The following is an 18,260-nucleotide window of genomic DNA, read 5'->3' on the forward strand; positions in this document are numbered from 1 at the left end:
GTCCCTCAGCTCGCCCTATGCCCTCTCACAGTCTGGGATCCCTCAGGGGATGACCACCTGCTGGCTGAGGCCCGTTCCCCAGCAGATTGGGCCTAAGCTGGCAGTCAGACATCCCTCTGGCAGCCCAGGAGCCCTCCGGGGATGTCCACTTGCCAGCGGAGAGCAGGCAGGCCTAGGCTGCAGTCAGACATCCTTAGTGCTGCTGAGGAGGCGGGAGAGGCTCCCACCACCACCACTGTACTGGCAGCCATCAGCCTGCTTGTGGTTGAGCAGACCTCCCCCTGTGGGAGCGCACTGACCACCAGGGGGCAGCTCCTGCATTGAGCATCTGCCCCCTGGTGGTCAGTGTGTGTCATAGTGACCAGTCATTCCCAGTCATTCTGCTGTTAGGGTCAATTAGGACATTATCCTTTTATTATGTAGGATAGAGGCCTGGTACATGAGTGGGGTCCGGCTGGTTTGTGCTGAAGGGTGTCCCGGATCAGGGTGGGGGTCCTGCTGGGGTGCCTGGCCAGCCTAGGTGAGGGGCTGAGGGCTGTTTTTAGACTGGCCACACCCCCTTCAGGGTGGGGGTCCCCGCTGAGGTGCCTGGCCAGCCTGGATGATTGGCTGATGGCTGTTTGCAGGATGGCCATGGCCCCCAGCCACCCAAGCTCCCAGTGGAGGCTGGCTGGAAGCAGGTATCTGGGATTTCTTTATCTTCTATAACTGAAACTTTAATATATATATATATATATATATATATATATATATATATATATAATTGATTTTTTACAGAGAGGAAAGGAGAGGGATAGAGAGTTAGAAACATCGATGAGAGAGAAATATTGATCGGCTGCCTCCTACACACCTCCTACTGGGAATGTGCCCACAACCAAGGTACATGCCCTTGACTGGAATCAACCTGGGACCTTTCAGTCTGCAGGCCGATACTCTATCCACTGAGCCAAACCGGTTAGGGCTATAATTAAAACTTTGTTGCCTTGAGTGGAGGTCACAGCCCGCCAGGGCAGGTGGGAAGCTTGCCTTCCTCCATCGCTGGGGCAACAAAGCCTCCTGCTTGCTCTAGCTCCATGGCTGCTGGCTGCCATCTTGGTTCGGTTAATCTGCATATGGTCACTCTGATTGGCTGGTGGGCGTGGCTTCGGGCATAGTGGAAGTGCAGTCAATTTGCATGTTTCTCTTTTATTATATTAGATTCTTTATTATAGTTACATTTATTTATTTATTTATTTATTTATTTATTTATTTATTTGCTTGTGTCTTAACACTTTTGAGATTTTAAAGACAATTACTATCCAAGGCATTTTTTATTTATTTATTTATTTTTTGGCAAATTTTGTAACAGAGATAACTTACTGACTTTCAGTGGCTTTAATGTTGAAGTATTATGTCATTTTTATTTTATAAAAACAGGGGTGCCCTCAAGATTTGGGAGGCAAACTTGGAATGTGGTACATTATTATTCTAGAATTACCCATTATTATGGAAACATTAATTCTATTGCCCAAACACAGCCTGTATATTTTCCTTGTGTCATTTTTGCCATCTTTCAACGAAAAAATAGTCTTGGGTTTATTCTATAGCATCTGTGAAGAGATAGGGCTCAGTCCAAGAAGCCACCCAAAATCAGGCGGCGTGCCTTCACTTAAGCTAGCCCTTTTCTCTTCATGGGTACAGAAATCCCAGACTCATCCGTAAATTCTGAGAAATGTCTCATTCATTCAAATTTCAAATGATGGACTGGGAAATAAAAATATGGTGAAAATGAGACTTTTAATAACACTCTCGAGAGTGGGTGTCCATTTAACAGGATCGCCAAAAGACCTAGTAATTAATGCGCTGGGGCCTGTTTTAGTTACCTACCTTTGTCAAGGGAATTTTCTTAAAACCTGTGTTATTGGCAATGTGGACCACTCATATTCTCTCTCTCCCCATTCCCACATTCTGTTTGCTCTGGGGAAATTTAATAATAGCCTGGCCATCTACTGTATCTTTTCTATTTTTTTTTTTTATCTCAAAACCAATTTTTTTATTTTTTTTATTGCTTAAAGTAATACAAAGGGTATTACATATGTGTCCATTTTTCCCCCCGCCCTAGACAGTCCCCTAACCTCCCCTATCCCCCAGTGTCTTATGTCCATTGGTTATGCTTATATGTATGCATACAGGTCCTTTGCTTGATCTCTTACCCCCCTACCTCCTGCCCCCCAACGCTCCCCCGCCTTCCCGCTGGAGTTTGACAGTCTGTTTGAGGCAGCTCTGCCTCTGTATCTATTATTGTTCAAAAGTTTATAATGGTCTCTATTATCCATGAATGAGTGAGATCATGTGGTATTTTTCCTTCATTGACTGGCTTATTTCACTTAGCATAATGCTCTCTAGTTCCATCCATGTCGTTGCAAATGGTAAGAATTCCTTCCTTTTTAGAGCAGCATAGTATTCCATCGTGTAGATGTACCACAGTTTTCTAATCCATTCATCTACTGATGGGCACTTAGGCTGTTTCCAGATCTTAGCGATGGTGAATTGTGCTGCTATGAACATAGGGGTGCATATATCTTTTCTGATTGGTGTTTCTGGTTTCTTGGGATATATTCCTAAAAGTGGGATCACAGGGTCACATGGGAGTTCCATTTGTAGTTTTTTGAGGAAACTCCATACTGTCTTCGATAGTGGCTGCACTAGTCTGCATTCCCACCAGCAGTGCACAAGTGTTCCTTTTTCTCCACATCCTCTCCAGCACTTGTCGTTTGTTGATTTGTTGATGATAGCCAGTCTGACAGGTGTGAGATGGTACCTCATTGTTGTTTTGATTTGCATCTCTCGGATGATTAGTGACTTTGAGCATGTTTTCATATGTCTCGTGGCTTTCTGAATGTCCTCTTTTGAAAGGTGTCTATTTAGGTCCTTTGCCCATTTTTTGATTGGATTGTTTATCTTCCTTTTGTTGAGTTGTATGAGCTCCCTATAAATTTTGGAGATTAGGCCTTTATCAGATATGACATTGGCAAATATGTTTTCCCACACAGTGCGTTTTCTTGTTGTTTTGTTGATGGTTTCTTTTGCTGTGCAGAAGCTTTTTATTTTGATGTCGTCCCATTTGTTCATTTTCTCTTTAGTTTCAAGTACCCTAGGAGCTGTATCAGTGAAGAAATTGCTTCGGCATATGTCTGAGATTTTGTTGCCATTGGATTCTTCTAGAATTTTTATGGTTTCCTGTCATACATTTAAGTCCTTTATCCATTTTGAGTTTATTTTTGTGTACGGTGTATGATGGTGGTCTAGTTTCATTTTCTTGCATATTATCTGTCCAATTTTCCCAACACCATTTATTGAAGAGACTATCTTGACTCCATTGTATGTTCTTGCCTCCTTTGTCAAATATTAATTGAGCGTATTGGTTCGGGCCGATTTCTGGGCTCTCTATTCTATTCCATTGATCTATATGCCTATTCTTGTGCCAGTACCAGGCAGTTTTGAGAACTGTGGCTTTGTAATACATCTTGATATCTGGTATTGAGATCCCACCTACTTTGTTCTTTTTCAGGATTGCTGCAGCTATTCGGGGTCTTTTTTTATTCCAGATGAATTTTTGGAGAGTTCGTTCTAGATCTCTGAAGTATGCCGTTGGTATTTTAATGGGAAGTGCGTTGAATTTATAGATTGCTTTGGGTAGTATGGACATTTTAATGATGTTTATTCTACCAATCCATGAACACGGTATGTTCTTCCATCTGTTTATGTCTTCCTCTATATCTTTTTTCAACGTCCTGTAGTTTTCTAAGTAGAGGTATTTTACCTCTTTAGTTAAGTTTATTCCTAGGTAGCTTAATTTTTTGGGTGTGATGGTAAACGGGATTGTTTTTATAATCTCTCTTTCTGAAAGTTCACTATTGGTGTATAGAAATGCCTCAGATTTCTTGGGGTTAATTTTGTATCTTGCTACATTGCCAAATTCATGTATTAAGTCTAGTAGCTTTTTGATGGAGTCTCTAGGGTTTTTTAAGTATAATATCATGTCGTCTACAAATAAGGACAGTTTTACTTCCTCTTTTCCAATTTGGATGCCTTTTATTTCTTCTTCTTGCCGAATTGCAATGGCTAACACTTCCAGTACTATGTTGAACAGGATTGGTGAGGGGGGGCTTCCCTGTCTTGTTCCTGTTCTTAGGGGAAATGGTATTAGTTTTTGTCCATTGAGTATGATGTTGGCTGTGGGCCTGTCATATATGGCTTTTATTATGTTGAGGTATGATCCTTCTACTCCCGCCTTACTGAGAGTTTTTATCAAAAATGGGTGTTGAATTTTGTCAAATGCTTTTTCTGCATCAATTGATATGACCATATATGTTTTTTCTTTCAATTTGTTTATGTGATGTATCACGTTTATTGATTTGCGGATATTGTACCATCCTTGCATCCCTGGGATAAATCCTACTTGGTCATGGTGTATGATCTTTCTGATGTACTGCTGGATCCGATTTGCTAATATTTTGTTGAGGATTTTGGCATCTATGTTCATGAGGGATATTGGCCTATAATACTCATTCACTGTGAAGTCTTTACCTGGTTTTGGTATTAGGGTGATGCTGGCTTCATAGAATGAGCTTGGAAGTATTCCTTCCTCTTGAATTTTCTGTAGTAGTCTGAGGAGGATAGGTTTTAGTTCTTCCTTGAATGTTTGGCGAAACTCCCCTGTGAAGCCATCTGGTCCTGGGCTTTTGTTTGATGGAAGCTTTTTGATGACTGCTTCAATTTCTTCCATAGTTATTGTCCTGTTGAGATTTTTAGATTCTTCCTGATTGAGTTTTGGAATGTTGTATTTTTCTAGGAATTTGTCCATTTCCTCCAGGTTGTCTAGTTTGTTGGAGTAGAGCTGTCCATAGTATTTTTTAACAATCATTTGTATTTCTGTGGGGTCTGTTGTTATTTCGCCTCTATCGTTTCTGATTTTGTTTATTTGGGTCCTCTCTCTTTGCTTCTTGGTGAGTCTGGCTAGAGGTTTGTCAATCTTGTTTATCCTTTCAAAGAACCAGCTCTTGGCTTCATTGATTTTCTGTATTGTTTTTTTGGTCTCTATGTCATTTATTTCTGCTCTAATCTTTATTATCTCCTTCCTTGTGCTCACACTGGGGTTTTCTTGTTGCTCTCTTTCTAATTCTTTGAGTTGTAGAGTTAGATGATTTACTACCATTTTTTCTTGTTTTTTGAGATAGGCCTGTAGAGCTATAAACTTCCCTCTCAGGACTGCTTTCATTGTGTCCCATAGGTTTTGGATTGTTGTGTTTTCATTGTCATTAGTTTCCAGGATGTTTTTAATTTCTTCTTTGATCTCATTGGTAACCCAATCAATATTTAATAGCATGCTATTCAGCTTGCAGGTGTTTGAGTATTTTGGGTTGTTTTTATTGTAGTTTATTTCTAATATTATGCCATCGTGGTCTGCGAAGATGCTTTTTATGATTTCAATCTTCTTGAATTTGGGGATACTTTGCCTGTGACCCGATATATGGTCTATTTTTGAATATGTCTTATGAGCACTTGAGTAGAATGTAAATTCCCTGGCTTTGGGGTGAAGTTTTCTGAAGATGTCTATTAAGTATATCTGATCTAGTGAGTCATTTAGGATTGCTGTATCTTTGCTGATTGTTTGTCTAGAGGACGTATCAAGTGCTGTCAGTGGTGTATTAAAGTCCCCTACTATGATTGTATTGTTGTGGATCTCTCCTTTGATATCTTCCAGGAGTTTTTTATGAATTTGGGTGCTCCTGCATTGGGTGCATATATGTTTACCAGGGTTATATCTTCTTGTTGTATTGATCCCTTTAGTATTATGAAGTGGCCTTCCTTATCTCTTTTTATGGCCTTCACTTTGAGGTCTATTTTGTCCGATATAAGTATTGCTACCCCAGCTTTCTTTTCCTTTCCATTTGCCTGAAAGATATTTTTCCATCCTTTCACTTTCAGTCTGTGTGAGTCCCTTCTAATGAGGTGGGTTTCTTGTAGACAGCAGATGTATGAGTCATGGTTTTTTTATCCATTCAGCCACTTGATGTCTTTTGATTGGAGCATTTAGTCCATTTACGTTTAAAGTTATTATTGAAAGGTACTTGTTTGTAGCCATTTCTTTTTGTGTGTGGCTGTTTTCTTTCTGAGCTTTTAATTTCTTCTTTTTATACCAGTCCCTTTAGCATTCCTTGCATTGCTGGCTTGGTGGTTATAAACTCCCTTAACCTTTTTTGTCTGTGAAGCTTCTTATTTCCCCTTCAAGTTTGAATGATAGCCTTGCTGGATAGAGTATTCTTGGATTCAGTCCTTTGCTTTGCATCACTTTGTAAATTTCCATCCATTCTTATCTGGCCTGATGTGCTTCTGTTGAGAAATCATTTGATAATCTAATGGGAGATCCCTTGTATGTAACTTTCCGTCTCTCTCTTGCAGCCTGTAAGATTCTCTCTGTCCTGAACATTTGCCATGGTAATTATGATGTGTCTTGGTGTGAGTCTTTTCGGGTTCACCTTGTTTGGGACTCTCTGGGCTTGTGTGACTTTTTTCTTCCCCACCTCAGGGAAGTTTTCTGGTATTATTTCTTCGAATAGGTTTTCTAATCCTTGTTCATCTTTCTGTTGTTCTGGTACCCCTATTATTCATATGTTGTTTCGTTTCATGTTGTCCCAACGCTCCCTTAGGCTCTCCTCCTGTCTTTTAATTTTTTTCTCCAATTGCAGTACATTTTGGGTGTGTTTTGCTTCCTTGTCTTCTAATTCACTAATTCGGTCCTCCGCTTCTCCTAGTGTACTGTTGATACTTTCAGTGGTGTTTTTTCCTGCAGCTATATCACTCTTCCTTTCTTCTTGGGTCTTACTTAAGTTGTTGATTTTTTCATCTGTTTCTTCTTGCTTCTTGCATAGGTAGTTGACTTTTTCATCTGTTTCTTCTTACTTCTTGCAGAAGTTGTTGATTTTTTCCTCCATCTGGTTTATGCTCTCTAGGACCCTTTTTCTGAATTCTTTTTCTGTCATGTTGCATGCCTCTTTATTACTTAGCTGCTTTTCTGGAGATTCCTCCTTCTCTTTCCTTTGGGGGTTTCTTTGTTTACCCATGTTTGATCTCACTGACATATATAGACGTTGAGTCATTCAGTGGCTGCTCCCTGGGTGGCAGTGACTCCTTGGTCTGTGGTTGCTGTTCGGGCGGTTGCGGTAGCAGCTGCTCTTCAGTTGGCAGCAGCTCCTCTGGTGGGTGCTGTTCACAGCTGTGGTGGCTCTTCTGGCTGGTGGGGGGAGGTTTCACGTACAGCTGCTATTCCTCAGCAGAGGGTGTGGTGCTCAGGAGGCTGCTGTTACTTGGATCTGCTGCATTGATTTAAAGGCACAAAATACAACACAACAACGCACCACGTACCAGACACTAAACACAAATATATTCACAATATTAATAACCCCAAATAAAGGTGACCACCTGAATTAAGAGAATTAGGGGATAAGGAAGAAGGAAGAGAAAAAGATAAAAGAGAAAAAAGAAAAGAATAGTAGGGACCCAAAAAAGGAGTGCAAAAATGAAATTGGGAAAAAGGAGGTGGGGGAATAAACGCGAGAAAAGAAAAGAAGAAAAAAAGAGTGAAAAGAGAGAATGAAGTGGAAGAGGGGAAGAGACTTTTTATATGAGGAGAATACTCCTATAGAACCGCCACTAATCCCAACCAATTCCAGCAACAGCTCCCTGGAGATGGATGCAAACTAGAAACAACTAATAATATAACGATGAAAATAGAATGGAGGACACTAATTTCAAAATAAAATAAAGAGAAAATAAAATGGCAGTTTGAAAAATGGTAAAATGGTAGCAGTAATAATACTGGTTAAAAATAAGAAGGTAGTAATTAAAAGGGTAAAATCAGGTGATGGAAAAAGAAGGGAAAAAAAGAAAAAAAAAGAAGAAAAAAAGAAGAAAATAATTGGTTTCTTAGTTAAAAGGTGAAAAAAAAAATTGCAGTAATGAAGGTCCTTCGGTTCTTCTATTCTTCAGTCTGGCTCGCCTTTAGTCCTGCCAGGTATTCAGCAGAGTGTTGAGTTTCCCTGTGATACACTGTTCCTCTGTGTTGTAAACCATAGTCCTTATTTTAAAGCACACCGTATTTGTTTCCCAGATTGCCTTATTTTGTGTTTAGCAAAGAGTCAGTTTGTGGGTCAGCCTCTGGGTGACAGTGTTCTGGGGTTGGCCTCTGAGGCTATACGGCTTCTCTATCGCACTTAAAACTGATTTGGAGTGGTCAACTATCCAGAGCTGGTTCCTTAATAGTTACCCGCTCTGTGTTGTTGCTGGGACTCTCTTAAATTAAATTAAATTAAATTAAATTAAATTAAATTAAATTAAAGGCATGCTTAATAGACTAACAATAAACAAATTAAATCAAACAACAAAGAGATAAAACAACAATCAACAGACAAGCACCCATAACTATAGACAAGACTTAATAAATGAGAATTCTTTTCACAGGTTTTTCAGATGCTCTATATTGCCTGGGACTTACAGCCAGAATGCAGCCTAGATGTTAGCCTGTTGTTCACACATTTTATCTTACTCTGCTCTCCATAGCATTGACTGGCATCCAAAGTTATTTTTGCTAAAATCTGCCTTCCCCAAGGCATCATATGGTAATTTTCAGACAAAGCATTAAGGAGTCCTTTTGTTAATGCACTGTTAGCCCGATTTTCTCTAGCTGTTGAGCCTTTCCACACTGGAGGCGGAGGATCTGGGGCCTTTGGTATTACAGACTTTTGACCCCAATATAAATTTGGCATTATGCAGTTTGAAGAAGAGCCCACCTAGTTAAAGATGACAAGGGCAGTTGTTTTCCTTGAGCCTGATTTAAGAGAGTACCTTATGACATTTTAATTCTTTTATCCTTGAGCATGAAAGCTAAAAATTTACAATGATGTTTTTGCCTTTTACTCAAAATCTTCCCCATTACAGCCTGGCTGAAATAAAAGATGTTTCCACCCACTTATGGTTTGTGACTTCCGAAGCTGGCATGGGCTTAGTACACAGTGAATTTCCCCACCTTTTTGGTGATCTTCCCACCTTTCCTGTGAACTTCATTTTTCACTCTGGCAAATTTTCTTCAGATGCCTATTCAGGTGCCAGATGTGAATGCCACATCCATTTGTGGCTAGAGTTAAGGATCTGGAAAAGGGGCCATGCACAAATGAGCACACTAGAGAAGAAATATGAATTTAGAAGGCATGGGGGGCCAGGCAGAAAATATTTCTCTAGTGGAGAGGCTTCACGGGAACCTAGGCCCTGTTAGCTTTTATTCAATTTTAGAATGCACATCTTGCCCTTAGGTAGGCAGGCAATCTGGTAGCAGACAGACTACCTTAAAGGTTAGTAAATATTTGTAAAAATTTACTTTGAGACTATTAGGTCAGGAAATTGCTTGAGCCACCATTGTCTCAACAGAACAATCGGTGCATAGCTTTAGCCCTTGCTAAAGCTCAAAGTCCATCAGCCTTCTGAGTTCCCTGTTGCACTTCCATGATAGTGTAGACAATGGATAGCTTCCAGCAAGAATCTTAAAGGCAGCAAGAGAAAGTTAGTTATCGACAAGGGAGTTCCCATAAAGCTGTCAGCTGTTTTCTCAAAAGAAATACTTCAGGCCAGAAGGAATTGGCATAAAGTATCCAAAGTGATGAAAAACAAGAACCTCCAAACAATACGACTTTATTCATCAAGGCTATAATTTAAAATTGATGGTGAAATAAAAGCTCTTCAGACAAAAAAAAAAAAAAAGGCTGAAGAGTTTATTACCACCTAAACAACACTGCAAGAAAAATTAAAGGGACTGCTTTAAGAAAAAGAAGAAATAGAGAGTGGAACATAGGCACAAAAACAAGGCAATAAATAAGTACCTATCCTATCTCATAAAAGGGTAATATGCAAATTAACCACCACTCCCCAACAAACATGGCGGCGCCCATAGCAGCTGGGAGGGGGGACTCTGGCAGCATCACCCCGGCAACGTGAGCCCAGCAGGCAAGTGCGGCCCACAAGCAGCACCTAGCAGGGCCTGCTTGGCCATCACCACAGCAACCCGGGTGTAGGCAGCAAATTTTAATGATATAATAGATCATTTGGATTTAATTAATATTTACAGAACAATTCATCCCAAAGCCTTGGAGTATATATTCTTCTTAAATGAACATGGAACATTCTTAAAAATAGACCACATGTTAGAACTCACAATGAGTCTTAACAAATTTAAAAAAATCAGAAATCAACTACTTTTTAAAAAACTCAAACATTAAAACACAAGGAGGTTAAATATCATGTTATTAAACACTGAGTGGGTTACCAAAGATATCAACAAATTAATTTTTAAAAATTACCTGGAAACAAATGAAAATGAACAACAACAAAGAAACACCCCAAAATGTATGTAACACAGTGAAACCAGTACATAGCCATACAGGCCTACCTCAAGAAGCAAACAAATAATCTTAATTAAACAACCTTAACCCCACACCTAAAAGAACTAGAAAAATAAAAACAAATAAAACCCAGAGTAAGTAAAAAGAAATAATAAAATCAGAGCAGAAATGAATGACATAGAGACTAAAAAGCAATACAAATAATTAAGGAAACCAAGTGCTAATTCTTTGAAAAGTAAGCAAGATTGATGAACCTTTAACCAGACTCATCAGAAAAAAAAAAGAAATGACCCAAGTAAATAAAATCAAATGTTAAAGAGATGTAACAACTGACATCACAGAAATACAAAAGATTGTAAGAAAATACTATGAACAATGATATGCCAACAAATTCGACAACTTGGGTGAAATAGATAAATTCCTAGAAATATAAAATCATCCAAAACTGAATTAGGAAGAATCAGACAACCTGAATAGACTGATAACAACTAATTAAATTGAAGCAGTAATGAAAAAAAAAGAAAGAAAACTCCAGCAAACAGTAGTTCTGGACTAGAAAGATTCACTGGTGAATTTTACCAAACTTTCAAAGAACGACTAACACCTATTATGCTCAAACTATTCCAAAAAATGTAAAAGGAGGAATGAAAATTTCAAGCTCTTTTAATCATGTCAGCATTATCCTAATCCCAAAACCAGATATAGGCACTACAAAAAAGAAAAGAAAAAAAGAAAGAAACAAAGAAACAAAGGAACAAAGAAACAAACGAAGGGAGGGAGGGAGGGAGGGAGGGAGGGAGGGAGGGAGGGAGGGAGGGATGGAGGGAGGGAGGAAGAAAGGAAGAAAGAAAGAAAGAAAAGAAAATTATAGGCTAGTATCCCTGATGAGCATAGGTGATAAAATCCTAAACAGAATGTTAGGAAATCAATCCAGCAATACATTAAAAATACTATACACCATGATCAAGTGATATTTATCCTGAGATGTAAGGTTGGTACAATATTCGCAAATCAATAAATGTGATACATCACATAATCAAGATGAAAGACAAAAATCACATGATCATATCAACAGTTGCAGGAAAAGCTTTTGAGAAAATTCACCATTCATTTATGATAACAGCTCTCAGCAAAGTGGGAATGGAGGGAACAGACCTCAAAATAATAAAGACTATATGCGTAAAACCTACAGCCAACATTATAGGTAATGGGCAAAAACTGAAAGTGTTTCCCCTAAGATAGGAATTAAGACAAGGATGTCTGCTTTCACCACTCTTATTCAACAGAATACTGGAAGTCCTAACCACAGCAATCAGAAAAGAAAAATAAAATAAAAGGTATACAAATTGGAAAATAGGACCTAAAACTGTCATTATTCACAGAAGACAGGATATTGTGCATAGAAAACCCTAAAGACTCCACCAAAAAACTACTAGATGTAGTAAATGAATTCAGCAAAGTAATTAGATACAAAATTAATGCACAGCAAATGATTCCATTTTATACAGCAATAATAAACTATCAAAAAGAGAAATTAAGAAAACAATTCCATTTATTATTACAAAAAATAGTTAGGCTCCTGAGAATAAATTTAACCTAGGAGGTAAATGAACTTTGTTTTTAAAACTACTGGAAATTAAAGAAAGAAGTTGAGTAAGATATAAATAAGAAGTATATACCATGTTCATGGACTGGAAGAATTAACATTATTAAAATGTTCATACTACACAAAGAAATCTATCGATTCAAGGCAATTCTTATTAAGATAACAGTGGCACATTTTACAGATCTAGAGCAAATATTCCAAAAATATATGTAGAACCAAAAAATAGCTTCAGCAATATTGAGCAATGCCGGGAGCCGGTCCATCCTTGCTGTTTCAAAGGACCTGGCATATATGGCATACTGTTCTTAAAATGTTTGCTCACCTTCTTGGCACTATGTGTTTTAACCAAGGTCTCTGAGAAAGGTTGTTTCCCCAGGTAGGGATTTTCCCCTGAAGTTAGGGAGGGAATAAAACCTCTTAACTAAGTGCCAGGCAGGTAATTAATCACTTTAACTACGAATAATCATGCTTAAGCTACATAATCTTTACTCCCTGGAATGGAGATAAGAAACGCCCTAACCTTTGAAATAGAGATTGATAGGATTGGAATCAACTGGTATAAATACAGATGTAAGGAGACAGATGGAGAGACAGAAATTGGCACAGAACCTACACAGAACGTTCTCTAGAGACAGAAGAACTTCGCTGGAGAGAACATGGCAAAAGATCCTGGACAGAAACTGGCCTCAGAACCTAGAGACAGAACCTAGCGAGAGAACATGGCAAAAGATCCTGGACTGAACCTGACTACAGAAATTGGCAAGAGAACCTGACTAGAACTTGGTGACTGAACCTGGCTGGAGAACCTGGACAGAACCTGGCTGGAGAACCTAGCAAGAGAACATGGACACAGAACCTGGCTGGAGATCCTAGGCAGAACCTCGCTGGAGACCCTGACCAGAACTTGGCTAGAGATCCTGGCTAGGCTGCTGATCAACTGAACGCTGTCTCCATGTCCTTCCTTCTTCGCCGACTCCGTCCTCACCTATGGGGAACCCCTGGACCTGCTGGGGTGGGACCCCGGCAGAGCAAGTAGAACAAAGTTGGAAGTATCATAATATCTGATGTCAAACTATACTACAGGGACACTATAAACAAAACAGCCTTTTATTGGCATGAGAAGAGGCATATATATTAATGGAACAGAACAGAGATTCCCCCAAATCAACCACACCTTTATGGTCAGTATATTTGACAATGGAGGCAAGAGCATACAATGGAGTAAAGACAGTCTCTTCAATAAATGGTGTTGGAAAAATTGGACAGGTATATGTAAAAAAGAATTAAACTAGACCACGAACTTATACCATACACAAGAATAAACTCAAAATGGATAAACAACTTCAATAAAGTTGTGAAACCATAAAAATCATAAAATAAATCATAAGCAGTAAAATACCAGACATTTCTCATAGCAATATTTTGCCAATATATCTCTTATGGCAAGGGAAACAAAAATAAATAAACAAATGGGAATACATTAAACTAAAAAGCTTCTGCACAGCAAAAGAAACCATCAACAAATTGAAAAGGGAATCCACTACATGGAAGATCATATTTTCCAATGATATATCTGAAAAGGACCCAATTTCTCAAATATATAAAGAACTTAAACAACTCAACACCAGGAAGACAAGCAGCCCAATTAAAAAATGGGCAAAGGACCTGAATAGACACTTCTCAAAAGAGGACATACAGATGGCCAATAGACATAAGAAAAAACTTAAACCTCACTAATCATCAGAGGTTTATTTTTAATTCAAAGTATACGTTATTTAATAATATCTTATTTTGGAACCAACAATAAATTATCTCCAGGACTCAGAAGCATCTAAGGTAGCGGTACTCAACATGTGGATTGCGCCCCCTTTGGGGGTCGAACGACCCTTTCACAGGGGTCGCCTAAGACCATCGGAAAACACATATATAATTACATATTGTTTTTGTGATTAATCACTATGCTTTAATTATGTTCAATTTGTAACAATGAAATTGGGGGTCACCACAATATGAGGAACTATGTTAAAGGGTCGCAGCATTAGGAAGGTTGAGAACCACTGATCTAAGGGAACAAACTAGGATTTCAAAATTAATTTGAAACCACTCTGCCCATTTATTGGGAAGAATCCAGGAAATAGATCACCAAAAAATCCTCCCACAGAATTTACTTGTTCTTTTTTTTTTTAGTCTGTATGGTAAAATTATGACTCTTTGGTACACTTCTGTCTATTTGTAAATTATAGTGAGTGTATCACATGCAGCGGGTCTGTTAATTACTGCACAGAACTCTGCTTTATGAGCCAGTACATAATCTAAGGCTAGGGTGATACACCTCTGAATGTGTTAACACTGCACTCTGTCAACAATGGCAAAGGTAGGAACTCAATTAAGAAAGAGGCACAGAAACAGTGTAGAGGCTAAAGTAAGTGGATGGCGTCTCCAGCCAAAAGTAGGAGTCTAATTGCACTGTGGGTATTTATTTCCATCTCCTGCATATTGGAAGCAGTTACAGGTTTGTTCCACAGTATCAGTGGTGGAGCAAAGTAAATGGGAGTTGGGTAAAAATACCTCCCTCCTGTTAATGTGTTACTGAATAGAACATGTTAGTGAAATCTATAACTTCAAACAACTTACCCAAGTTATTTTCAGTGTCATCTATTACTGTGATATTGGTAGACATATTATAATAAAGTAATAGTATTGTTTAGCTCTCTATAGTCTACACTTAGCTTTAAGCATAGAACATACTGGAAAATTGGAAGGTGATATGGCAGTAATACAACCCACCTCTAAACGGACTAAATATTTAATAGACATTTATCCAAAGAAAACATACAAATGAACAGCAGGTATATGAAAAAGTGCTCACTGTCACTAATCATTAGGGAAATATAAATGAAAACCACAATGAGATATCATTTCACACATATCAAGATGGCTATTAACAACAGCAGCAAAAGACAAGTGTTGGTAAGAGTGTGGAGAAGTTGAAACCCTTGCACACAGTTGGTGGGAATGAAAAATGGTGGATTTCCACTAAGAAAAAGAGTATGAAGGCTCTTTAAACAATTAAATTAGAACATACATATCATCCAGCAATCACACACCATCTACTACTGGGTAACTATGCAAAATAAGACAAGTACTGCATGATTCCATTTACATGAGGTATCTAAATGAGTGAAGTTTATCAAATCAAAGCCTGAAATAATTGTTCCCAGGGGTTGGGATGAGAAGAGAAGGAAGAGTTATTAATCAACTGGCATAAATTTTCAGTCAAGCAAGATCAACTCTAGAGGTCTACTGTACAGCATTGTATCTATACTCAACAATAATGTAGTATACACTTAAATTTTGCTAAAAAGAACTCATGTTAACCATTCTTACAACAAAATATAAATATAAAAAAATTACCAAATATCCATGATCTCTGCACTAAATGGAAGCACAGAAAGCATTTCCCAATTTACTCATTGGGGTAATTATTACCTTAATGCCAGACTTAAATACAGAAATTATCAGGGTGACATCAGCAACATGTAACACATTCCTTGTTTATATCTCCCCTATTAGTCAATGAATTAGATATCCATACAAGAACAAAAGAAAATTGGTGGAAGCCTTACTCCAAGGAACTCTAGAGGAGTCTCACCCACCTGTATAGCCTGTAAGAGATAAACCTCCACACAGGTTGCAGAACTGGTGAAGACAGCAAAACTGCCTAGACATCCCCAGCCACTCTCAGTCAAAAATTGGGTGAGTTTTGACCAGGGCACTCACTCATGCATGAGAGATCTTCAATAAGTCCAACCTTCTCAAAGGGATACTACAGCTCACCATTAGAGAAAAATAAAACTACGACTTTTGTCTGAACAAAGGTGGTAACAGAAACTTTCCAGGTGCTGCCTCTACCCTAAGGAAACACTGAACAGAACTGATTTATCTGGTGGAGGCAACCTTTCCCATGAAAAAACGCATAGTGGTGAGTGAGTACTAGGCTATCCCAGCTGGGCATAACACAGCTGGAAAAACTCTTATTTCTTTAGGATCACCTGGAGGACTAAGGTGGGAGCTCGCCACTGAGGAGGGGGGGCAAAGAGTATATTGGGAAAGAGGCAGATAAGAACTTAACAGGAAGCCCACTCACAAATCTCTGGGAGTGCCATCTCACCTCACTGAGTGCTTAACCCACACCTCCCTCCACTTCCTTGTGTGTGCTCCCAAGTGCACCCAGGAGATCAAGCTCAGAGAGCACAGGGAGCACTCTCAGAAAACAGACCATGGTCATTGGGCAAGGGAGAAACCACAAACTTAAGCTATAGTGCCACCTTCTGGAAAAACAATAGCCATCCTGGTGAATTGTAAGAACAAGAGAAACAAAGGTTTCAAAATTTGACCAGGAGAGAGCAGAGTGGAACAATTCCACCTTCACAAACACAGAGGAAACATCAGATAACAGCAATGCCATTGAACATAACACCACATCTGCTGAAGGCAGCGAGCAAAAAGTTAAGAAGGTGTCTGCTGTTTAAAAAGCAAAAGCACCAACACATAACTACAAGGAATATTTAAAAATCAAAAAAACATGGAATCACAAAAAGAAAATCATTATTCAGCAACTGAACTTAAAGGAACAGAATATAGCACTTTAACTGATAAAGAATTCAAAATAGTAGGTATAAAAAACATCAAGTTATAAAAAACTATGAGGTAGCGTGGCCGAGCGGTCTAAGGCGCTGGATTAAGTTATAAAAAACTCAGAAACACAATTCAGTGAAATCTGGGATTAAATATATGAACAAAATGTATTCTTTAACAAGAGATCAAAAGAAAAGAAAATAAACAAACAGAAACTCTGTAGCTGAAAAGTTCAATGAATTACCATAGAAGTAGAACAGAAAAAAAAAGAATGAGTGCCTTGGATGAAACGGGTTTTGAAATAACACAGAACAGAATAAATAACAAAGACTTTAAAGAGAAAAAAATGCCTACATGAGCTATGAGAGACCATAGAAAGACAAATATCAGAGTATCAGGGTACCAGAAGGAGAAAAGAGGGAGAAGAGGGCACGGAGTTTGTTAAAAGAAATGATAGCTGAGAGCTATCCAAACCTGGAGAAGGATATGGACATAGAAGTCCACAGAGCTAACACAACACCCCATTTTCTCAATGCTAACAGACCTAGTCCAATACACATTATAATTAAACTGTCAAACTTCAATGAAAAAAGAATCTTCAAGGCACCAAGAAAAAAAAATCACTTACAGAGGCAGCGCCACTAGGCTGTCAGTGGATTTCTCACTAGAAACACCACAGGCCATGAGAGAGTGGATTTATATATTCAAAATGCTGAAAGATGAAAACTTCCAGTCATGAATAGTTTATCTTGCCAAATTTGTCCTACAGATACGAAGTGACAGGTGAGTACTAGAATTAGTGGGGTGATCACATTGTAAGGTATAAACATGTCGATTATGAAATTATATACCTGACACTACTATAACTAATATTATATACCAACTATACTCTGTATTAGAAGCTATATTAGGATTATAAGTTAGCCACTAAATTATGACATAAAATTTAAAGAAAAATTTAGTTAAAAGAGCAACATTTACCATAAATTGTTAACTAATAAACATAAAAGAGGCGATCGATAATATGAAAGGGAGGAGTAAAAGAATAAAGCCTTTATTGGTTAACAAAGATTAGTTGCTATCAGCATAAAGTATACTGTTTTACCTAAGAGATATTACATGGAAATCTCATAGTAACAACAAAGATAAAATCTAGATTAGATTTGCAAAACATTTTTTAAAAGTGGAAACAGAGCACAGTAACATGGAAAACCATCAATTTGCAAAGGTAGACAAAAACAGAGGGACAGATAGAAAAATACAAAACAACAACCAGAAAGGAATTAATAAGGTGGCATAAGTAAGGCCTTACATATCAATAATTACTCTAAATATTAATGGATTGACTTCACCGATCAAAAACACAGAGTGGATAAATGGACAAAACAAACAAAGAAACCAAGTCAAGAGTCAATTATATGCTGAGAGAGCCCCACTTCAGCTTTAGGAAACACATTGACTCTCTGAAAGGAGAGAAAAAGATACCTATCCCATGCAAGTGAAAACCAAAAGAAAGTGGAGGGAGCTATACTTATGTCAGAAAAAAAATGTTTACCTTGCCCTAGCCAGTCTGGCTCAGTGGA

This window comes from Myotis nattereri (genome assembly GCF_964212035.1).
Source record: "Myotis nattereri genome assembly, chromosome: X".
Taxonomy (NCBI): Eukaryota; Metazoa; Chordata; class Mammalia; order Chiroptera; family Vespertilionidae; genus Myotis; species Myotis nattereri.